The sequence below is a fragment of the Malus sylvestris genome, chromosome 14, assembly GCF_916048215.2.
Source record: "Malus sylvestris chromosome 14, drMalSylv7.2, whole genome shotgun sequence".
In the NCBI taxonomy this organism is placed as follows: Eukaryota; Viridiplantae; Streptophyta; class Magnoliopsida; order Rosales; family Rosaceae; genus Malus; species Malus sylvestris.
In genome coordinates this window covers 27,014,646-27,022,963 of record NC_062273.1, presented here as the reverse complement: position 1 = coordinate 27,022,963, position 8,318 = coordinate 27,014,646, and the positions used below count along the sequence as shown (strand labels likewise).

The following is an 8,318-nucleotide window of genomic DNA, read 5'->3' as shown; positions in this document are numbered from 1 at the left end:
TATTAATGTAGTGGTAGACCCTATCATCTCTGATTCATCTTTCCACAAGTGCTTTTTGTAGAAGCAGCTTTTCTACTTTCATTCATGGTGATGATTGATAAGTTGATGCACGCAATGCAACTAGAAGATTAAGATGAAACCATATGGCTCAGTTTTCGATCTCCTAATAAAATTGTGTTCATAAATTGAAACTGAAATCTAAGGATCTCATACTATATAGGTACTTCACTAACGTGTGCAAAGCGCTAAATAGTTCATAATTTAATATGATGCTAACTACTTGTCTCGGCCTGCTCCAAAATATTTTTCATAATGTAAACCAATATTTTTTTGGTTAATATTGCGAGATCATTTGTTTATCAAGTCATAATTACATAACTAAACGAGTTATGATTTGAAAGATACGTAATGAAATATTATATATATTAAAACTCAGTTTTTCCCGACACTGTTCATTAACAGTGAAATGGCGAAAGTGCCCTTTGTGCCTTCTTGCTTTGCCGTTCTTTTGCCTTCTTGGTGCAGTGAAATTAATGATTGATTTGCCCATGCTGGATACGCGTTCATCATCCTTCATCTTTAGCTTTTGGTACCCTTTACCTTTCTATTTCCCTTTACTCTCTGGTCGTTCTCTGGTGTTCACTATAGTTTGGCTAAACGATTTTTACTTTGGAGTAGTGGTTGAGCTAGGATTTTCAAATAATGGGGTAATAATTTCGACCAAAAAATACTTCCTTGGACCATTTCTTGAGCACCTAGTAGTAGGGCTGGGTTCGGTTTGAAACGGTTCGGTTTTTTGCCAAAACCGAAACCGAACCGAAATTTCGGTTCGGTTCGGTTCAATTTTTTTTCGGTTTTTTTCGGTTCGGTTTTTTTTCGGTTCGGTTTTTTTCGGTTCGGTTTCAGTCCGGTTCGGTTTTTTTTTTTAATAAAATGTAAACTTTCACTAAACTTACATACATATAAAAGCCCACAACTAAACACAAACAAAAAAATGGGCCAGAACAACAACCCAACCCAAGGGTTGAGCCCGAAAAAGAAAGAAAAAAACGGAAAACCCTAGCTGCTAAGTTCCCTTGCCGCCGTCGAAGCAAGCTCCGGCGACCATGTACCAGCAATCCAACAAACACCAGAGGTGAAGACCATGAATCGCGATATCCAATCATGATTTCCTGCTTTTAACAACCCCTGAGCACAAACAAACATAATTTTCCTTCAGCTGATGAATTAACAATCACAATTCAAAGAGAAAAATAACCTTTTTCGTCATTGATTTATGAATTACTTGCATAATCACATAGCAATATCATTTCTAAACAAAATAAAAAACTGAAGAACAAACAAGGAAAATTGATTAACATTTAGACCTAAAACTACTAGAACCGCTCAATTCCATTGGCGTAAAAGCACAACAACTGAAAATCTAGTTCTCGTCAATTTTCTTAGGCACCAAACTGAAAAAACTATAATAAAAATGGAAATATGAATAACCTAATAACAAAATCCATCAGATCTAAACAGGCATGCAGAGATCGAATCCAAAAACCAAATGCACAAATCCATCAGTATTTGGATTTCTTTTTTTCTTTGTTGGGGGTTAGAGAGAGAGAGAGAGAGGGAGGGAGAGTACAGTGGGTGTAACTATCCATCAGTATTCGAATCCATCAGTAATCCAAATAACAATCGAAACAAATATCCAAATACACAAATCCAAAACCGAAACCGAAAACAAAAAAAAACCGAAAAATCATGAAATAATTCAACAAATTAACTGATGCAGATAAAAAAAAAAAAAGCAAATGGGTTCGTCTAAATGCCATAATCGGACTCCAATATCACATGCCCAGTGCCCATATTCAAATTCATAGTCAAGTCCACAATAGATCTAGAAATTCCAAAACATATTCAGAGAAAAATACAAACTTTTCCACCTTAAATTACATAAATTTCAAATGGGTAACCATAAAATTAAAAACCCATAAACTGAAAAATAGATAAAACCCACAACCTTTGCTGCAGCGATATCGCAGTGATCGTCGCAAGCTCTTACAATTCCTCTTTTCGTCGGGTCTCGAAAGGGGGCGAGGGAAAATCATTGTTTGGAGAAAAAAAAACCACGAGGAAGACAAGAGAAGACTAGAGAGAGTGATTTGGAGGAAGAGAGGAAGGAGAGGGAGAGAGAGAGAGACTGAGGAAGCAGAAAGGAAGTCGCGGCGGGGAGAAAGAGACTTTGAGATCTGAAAATGAAATGGGAATGGGACAGAGACGGCTAGGGTTTTAAGTTTTTTATAAAGCATTCAATATAAGAAACCTATAAATAATATACTGGTACAACTATAACAATAGAAAGTCTACAGTCAAGTTGGCTGACAGCATCTAAACCCAACCTACAGGTCAGGGGTTCGAACCTTGATGCTAACATATTTTTTTGTATTTATATATATATATATTTTTTTCGGTTCGGTTCGGTCCGGTTCGGTTTCTGGACCTCAAAAACCGAAACCGAACCAGCCAGATTTGGTTCGGTTCGGTTTGGCAGTTTCGGTTCGGTTTTTTTTCGGTTCGGTTTTTTTCGGCCTCGGTTCGGTTTGGTTTTCAGTTTTTTTCGGTTTTCGGTTATTTGAACCCACCCCTACCTAGTAGGCACTTGCCAAAAGCTTACACCAACGTATGTCGACAACTACTATGATCATACAGGCTTTTCAAGGGCAACTGTAGGAAACTGTCGAGTAACGTTGAAGATTGCCAAAGTTTGTCAAATGAAGCATTTCATTAAACATTCGCACAAAAGAGTTTCACACAAAGAGAGAAAGGAAGACGTGGATGATAAACAAAAACAAAATGAAAAAAGGCATAAGTTATGATTTAGTTTGTCATAACCAAGGAAGAAAATATCGGAAATATCGGTAGTCCGAAAACATGGAAATATCGATGGAAATATCGGGATAATATCGATATCGATAAAAATTACATGGAAACCACGGAAATTGTAAGAAAAACTTGGAAATTTTTATTGAAACTTTGAATGATGTTTATTTAGTCAATTATCTATTAGTTTATCACAAAAAATTGGAAGGAAATGCATTGCATGATGGATTTAACATTATCAAGTTGATTATATAGCGAGCTGACAAACATTGTAAGTGTAGAAAATATGTAGTAATTAATGAAAGAAGTTTAAACACACCAATTGGGGCTTATTGCGGCAAGTTTTTTAGATATGACCTCACATCAAGTCGTCTTTTGTGTTAATTTGTAATCTTAACTGGTTTTGTTGTGTTGTGTCAATTAGTTAAATTAAGCGGTACATCCAATTGGGGCTTATAAACATTTTAATTCTCCTTAAAAATCTAAGGGCATTTAATTAGGATTTTAAGTGATTCTATAAAGTTTAAGGGGTATTCGATCATGATTTTTAAGAAATTCATACATTCCAAATGTATTCATTTAGAAATTGATTCGAAGAGATTTTTAAAAAGTTGGGAAACTCGAAAAAATTAGAAATATTTCACATAATATTTTAAACATTCTCAAATCGCTCCCTGAAAATTTGAGGGAATTCACTTAAAATTTTACATAAAAGTTTTAAAAATTATTAAACTTCATCAAAATTCATAAATTTTTAAATCTATTATAATCCTTTAAAATCTGAATGGAGTAAAAAAATTCAAATCTAAACCTAATATGAAACAATCACTAAATTACATAGAATTTCTAAACCAAATCTAATAAGGATCAATTACAATTCTAATACGATGTTGTAATTATTTGGAGTTTTTTAGGGCAATATGTAACACCCACCCCCATTTATAAAGATATATTTGTGTAATTATCCCCTAAACACTTTAATATATCAAATTGGTCCTCTTTGACTACCCAATCAGGATCCAAAACATTGGATCCCTTGCTTTCTGAAGTGGCCACGTGGCACCCCCCTCCACTCTTCTCTTTTCTCTCTCTCTGTTCCCCCGTGACTCCCTTCTTCTTTTCTTCTTCTTTTCTGTTTTCTTTTCTTTTTCTTCTGTCTCCCTCTCGGCTCTCTCTCTCATATCTCCCTCATCTCTCTTCTCTGCACCGCAGCACGCACGCACCCATCTCCATGCGCGAGGAACATCACCATCACCCTTCTCCCTTCTCTCTCCTTCCTCATTCCCACAACTTTTAATTATTTTTCGCTGTCTCTCTCTCTCTCCTCCCTGCTCGTCACTCTCTTCAGATCCCAGTCTCTCTGCAAATCCCAAATTCCCGGTCGCCCCTCTCTCTCTCTCTCTCTCTCTCTAAAATCCATTCCGTCAGGGAATCAAAATCTCATCTTTCATTCACATACAAAACCCACACACATATTTATAGATCTGCTGCTCCTCCTCCCATGGCTTCCACCGGGAATCAAAATCCGCCGCCGCAGCAGCAACCGCCGCCCTCGGCCGCTGCTGCGTTGTTTCTCGCCGCTTCCACTCCCTCGTCCCCCAAGTCGAAAACGTTGTCGTCCGTGTCGACTGCTCCGCCTCCTCATCTTCCTCCTCCGACAAGTCTCGGACCCCCTAGATCGGAGTCTATCGTCCTGTTTTACAGTCGGCCGGAGCTGTAGAAGCTCCGACGTTCTTCTCCGAGTAACAGTTCAAAAAATATCGCGATATTATCGATATCGATAATATCGCAATATTTTTCCGAAACCCCCTTGGATACCACTTAAAATATCGGTTGGGGGAAAAACCGATAATATCGGCGATATATCGCCGATATTATCGATATTTTCTTCACTGGTCATAACTATTTATAAGGATCAAATACAACTACACAGTCAATATATGTAGCAATTGTAAAGTTATTTGGATTATAGACAACCAATGATCCCATATTAACTCCGTTACTACTTTGGACTCTATTTTTAGGATTCTTTTATCTGTAGCCACTAATTTGTGAACTTGAAAAACTGTGAATATTTATGTTATATTTATCGATGATATTGCTGAGCACCCCTTCAATAATAGTGGGACCAAAAGTAATAAATTATTAAACGGTAAAATACTAATGTTTCATCCATGGCGACTTCTTGCAGTTGTTCAATATAAATAACTGATAATTTCGTTGACTGTCTAATTACAGTAAAATGCTATTCAACCCCACATATTTCTTAACATTTGTGACATGTCTTATTTGACTTTCGGTAAACTCTTTTCTTTCGGAATATAAAATCGTTGATACGATGGTTTTTTTTTTTTTTTTTTGAACAAACTATATTGTTTACAATAACTAGTGTGGAGGAAAGTTGGATTTAGCTTTATAATAAATTAGTAATAATACGATTCAAATTTACTTTTGGCAAAAATTAAATTTAAGACTTCTCGTTTACAAATGAAGAGAAATATCACTAAACCATTGTACTAAGTGACTTTTCTTTTTAACATGCTAAAAAATGGAAACGGATCCTCCCCAGATCTTTTCCTCTTAATCCACCAAGTCCGGAGATCTAGGCTATTGAAATTTGATCTAATGACTAAGTTTATTATAACTTTTAAAGTGAGTCTATGTTTGTAGTCATTTGATCAAATTTCAATGACTCAGATCCTCGAACTTAGTGAATTAGGAGTAAAGAATCCTAAGAAGATCCATTTCCCTAAAAAAAATCTAAGTTCAAATCCTACGTCCCGTCGCTAAAAACTAACTTTCTAATTTCTATAGGAGGAACAGTAAGTTTTAAAATTGTTAACCCAAAATAGGCCTACCAACTAAGTAACCCAACAAAAAACCCGACCCGGTTTCGATCAAATTCAATTGAGCCGAAGAAATCAATCTGCCCTAATTTTGCGTTTACCCCCTTTTCACAATCAGGTAATCAATCTCTCCTGGATCGAAATTTCTTAAATTTGGAAAATAACAGACGAATTTGTTTTACTTCTGACTCGGTTTGAATTTAGGGTTCGTTTTGTTTAGTGTTTTCTTGTCTGAATTGGGTTCCTGTTGCTTGATTGGGTAGGTCTGAAATGTATAGAAGTCAGAAAAAGGAGTGATTTTTATGTGTGTATAGTGAATTGCAGAGGACTATTGATATTGTACGAGGAACTGCAATGGTAGAGGGCAAATATAAACCTAGGAAGGAGTAAGAATCGAAGAGGATAAGTGGTTTTCGAGATAGAGATGACAAAAAGGAGAAGTTTTGGGAGGAGGCATTAGAGGGGGAAAGATAGAAATACGAGAGATTGTGATAGTTGTTACGTGAGAGACAAGTTTTGTGATTGTTCTGAGGACGAGAGGTACGATGTAGAGAAGCGGCATTGAGGAGATAGGGAGAGAGATAGTCATAGGAGGACTAGAGATAAGGAGAGGGAGAAGGTCAAAAGAGAAGGTTGCAGAGTGATGATGTAGACGAGGATGATGATGCTAGGGAGAGTGATAGGAAACGGTGTAAGAAAGATCACAAGGATAACGTAAAGAGAGAGCGGGAAAGGAGTAGCAGCAGGTCAGATGGACATAGGGATGATGGAGTTGAGAGGCTGATCATGAAAAGTGATGAAGATTATTCAGTTAAGAAAGAGAGGAAACGAACATGCGAGGTGGTGGAGGAGGAGTTAAGAGGATCAACAGAGGAATTGGATGAGGAAATGGAAAAGCGGAGGAGAAGATCACTAGTCACGCATTATCACTTCCTGGTGGCGCTCAACAACACAGATATCAAGTTTTATAAGTGAAGAACTCAATTCCAACCAACTTTAGGTATCTGCTTATGCTGAACTGAATCTGACTCTCAGTTCCTATTTTATTTTTCTCGGTCTCCTGATGAGTTTCCATACTGAATTATTCAAGTATGAGAGCCTTCTTTGTTAATCTCTACATGAAATTTCAGTAATCTTATCATTGTTGTCAATTGTTTAAATAGTCATGAATTTGTTTTGTCTTGCTTTATACAATTTTCAGTCCTGCTTTTGATTTTTTTTCTGTCATTTCCCCTGGTGCAAGGGACATTAGGTACATAGGCTCGCTTATTCAATGTCGTCTACGCCTTTACGAAGCTGTGCAATTCTTCATTTTAAAGGGATGTATGTGTTTTAGAATCTCCTGTCTTTTTTTGTTCCATCAGTTTTGGGACCTATGAGTTCATTCATTTTCTTTCTACTGAAGATTTTCATTTTTTATTTGTTTTTTCTTTCCCTTGATTTTGATTAGTAGTTTAAGCTGCCGTCTTTCCTGTGGAGACGATTTTATAATGTAGACAGTTGGTGACCAATGCATTAATGCTATACTGATGTGTATTTTCTTCTGTTCAGCGACGAACTATCGACATAAATAAGCCTCCGGGATTGATCTCGTGCCCAAGGTCAGTAAAACCCCGCTTCATTAAGTATGCTATCGGTAGATTGTTACCATCAAGAGAAAGTAAAAAGCATAACATTGCTGGAGAGCAAGTTCAAGTATAAATTGTAGTGGATTCTCTGTTTACAATTTGATTCTCACTTCCATGGTGTTCCATCCCTTACATCAATGTTTTCGATGCAGCGTGGCAGCAGAATATATCACGGGACTGAAACTTTTGCGTTTCAACAGTCAAGAATCTTTTCGGGAAGCTGTTAACCGGCTTTATGGAGACTGTCTTTAGATATCTCCACGATTTTTTGCAAAAACCCAAAAACAATTCAAAGTGTAAAAATGTAATGTGAAGTTTGTAATTACGAATGATTAAGAAATTGTGTTCTTGTTCATACAGGTGGAGCTTCCGAAATTCCCACTGTGTATGAAAAAAAAAAAAAAAAACTAATGAAAAGTCCAAAAAAAACTTCTCTTTTAACGAAAAGTCATTTTTAAAGGTATAGTGAATGGTGCCAGTTAAAGGTAAAATATGATTTTTCGTTAAAAGTGAACAGTACCAGAAGTGTTTTGTTAAAACTCCAAAAAAAAACCTAATTGGGACGGGGAAGATTAATTTTCTTTTACAACTTTTAGCGGCAACATCAATGATAGTCGCTACAGAATAGTTTAGCGGCGACAACAAAATTCGTCGCTAAAGAGACCTTTAGTAGCGGCTAGCAACGAATACATCGCCGCTAAAAAGCTTTTTAGTTACTGATGTCCATAATATCGTCAATATTCGTTACAAAAGATTGAAACAGTCATCTTAGGCAAGAATGGCTACTTTTTGCTAATTTAAGTGCTCCTCCATCTGCTTTTCGGCAAAAATTTAAGTGCTTTTCCTTTTGCTACAGCCCATTTATTAAAAGCAAGAAAAAATGATTGGTTTGTCAATTTTCCAATGTAATCTACAACCAAGTAGTGTTCCTTCGTGTTAAGAAATGAACTTGTAAAAGTTATTTACTTCCCCAGTG

General features: G+C 36.5%; 1 long non-coding RNA gene across 1 annotated transcript; it reads right to left on the bottom strand.

The window, feature by feature from the left end:
• Positions 1-828: 828 nt before the first annotated feature.
• Positions 829-2,457, bottom strand: LOC126598556 (uncharacterized). The gene is made up of 2 exons (XR_007614881.1): positions 2,009-2,457; positions 829-1,188 (listed from the first exon to the last, which is right to left on the bottom strand). It is a non-coding gene; the product is annotated as an uncharacterized LOC126598556 (long non-coding RNA).
• Positions 2,458-8,318: the final 5,861 nt, after the last annotated feature.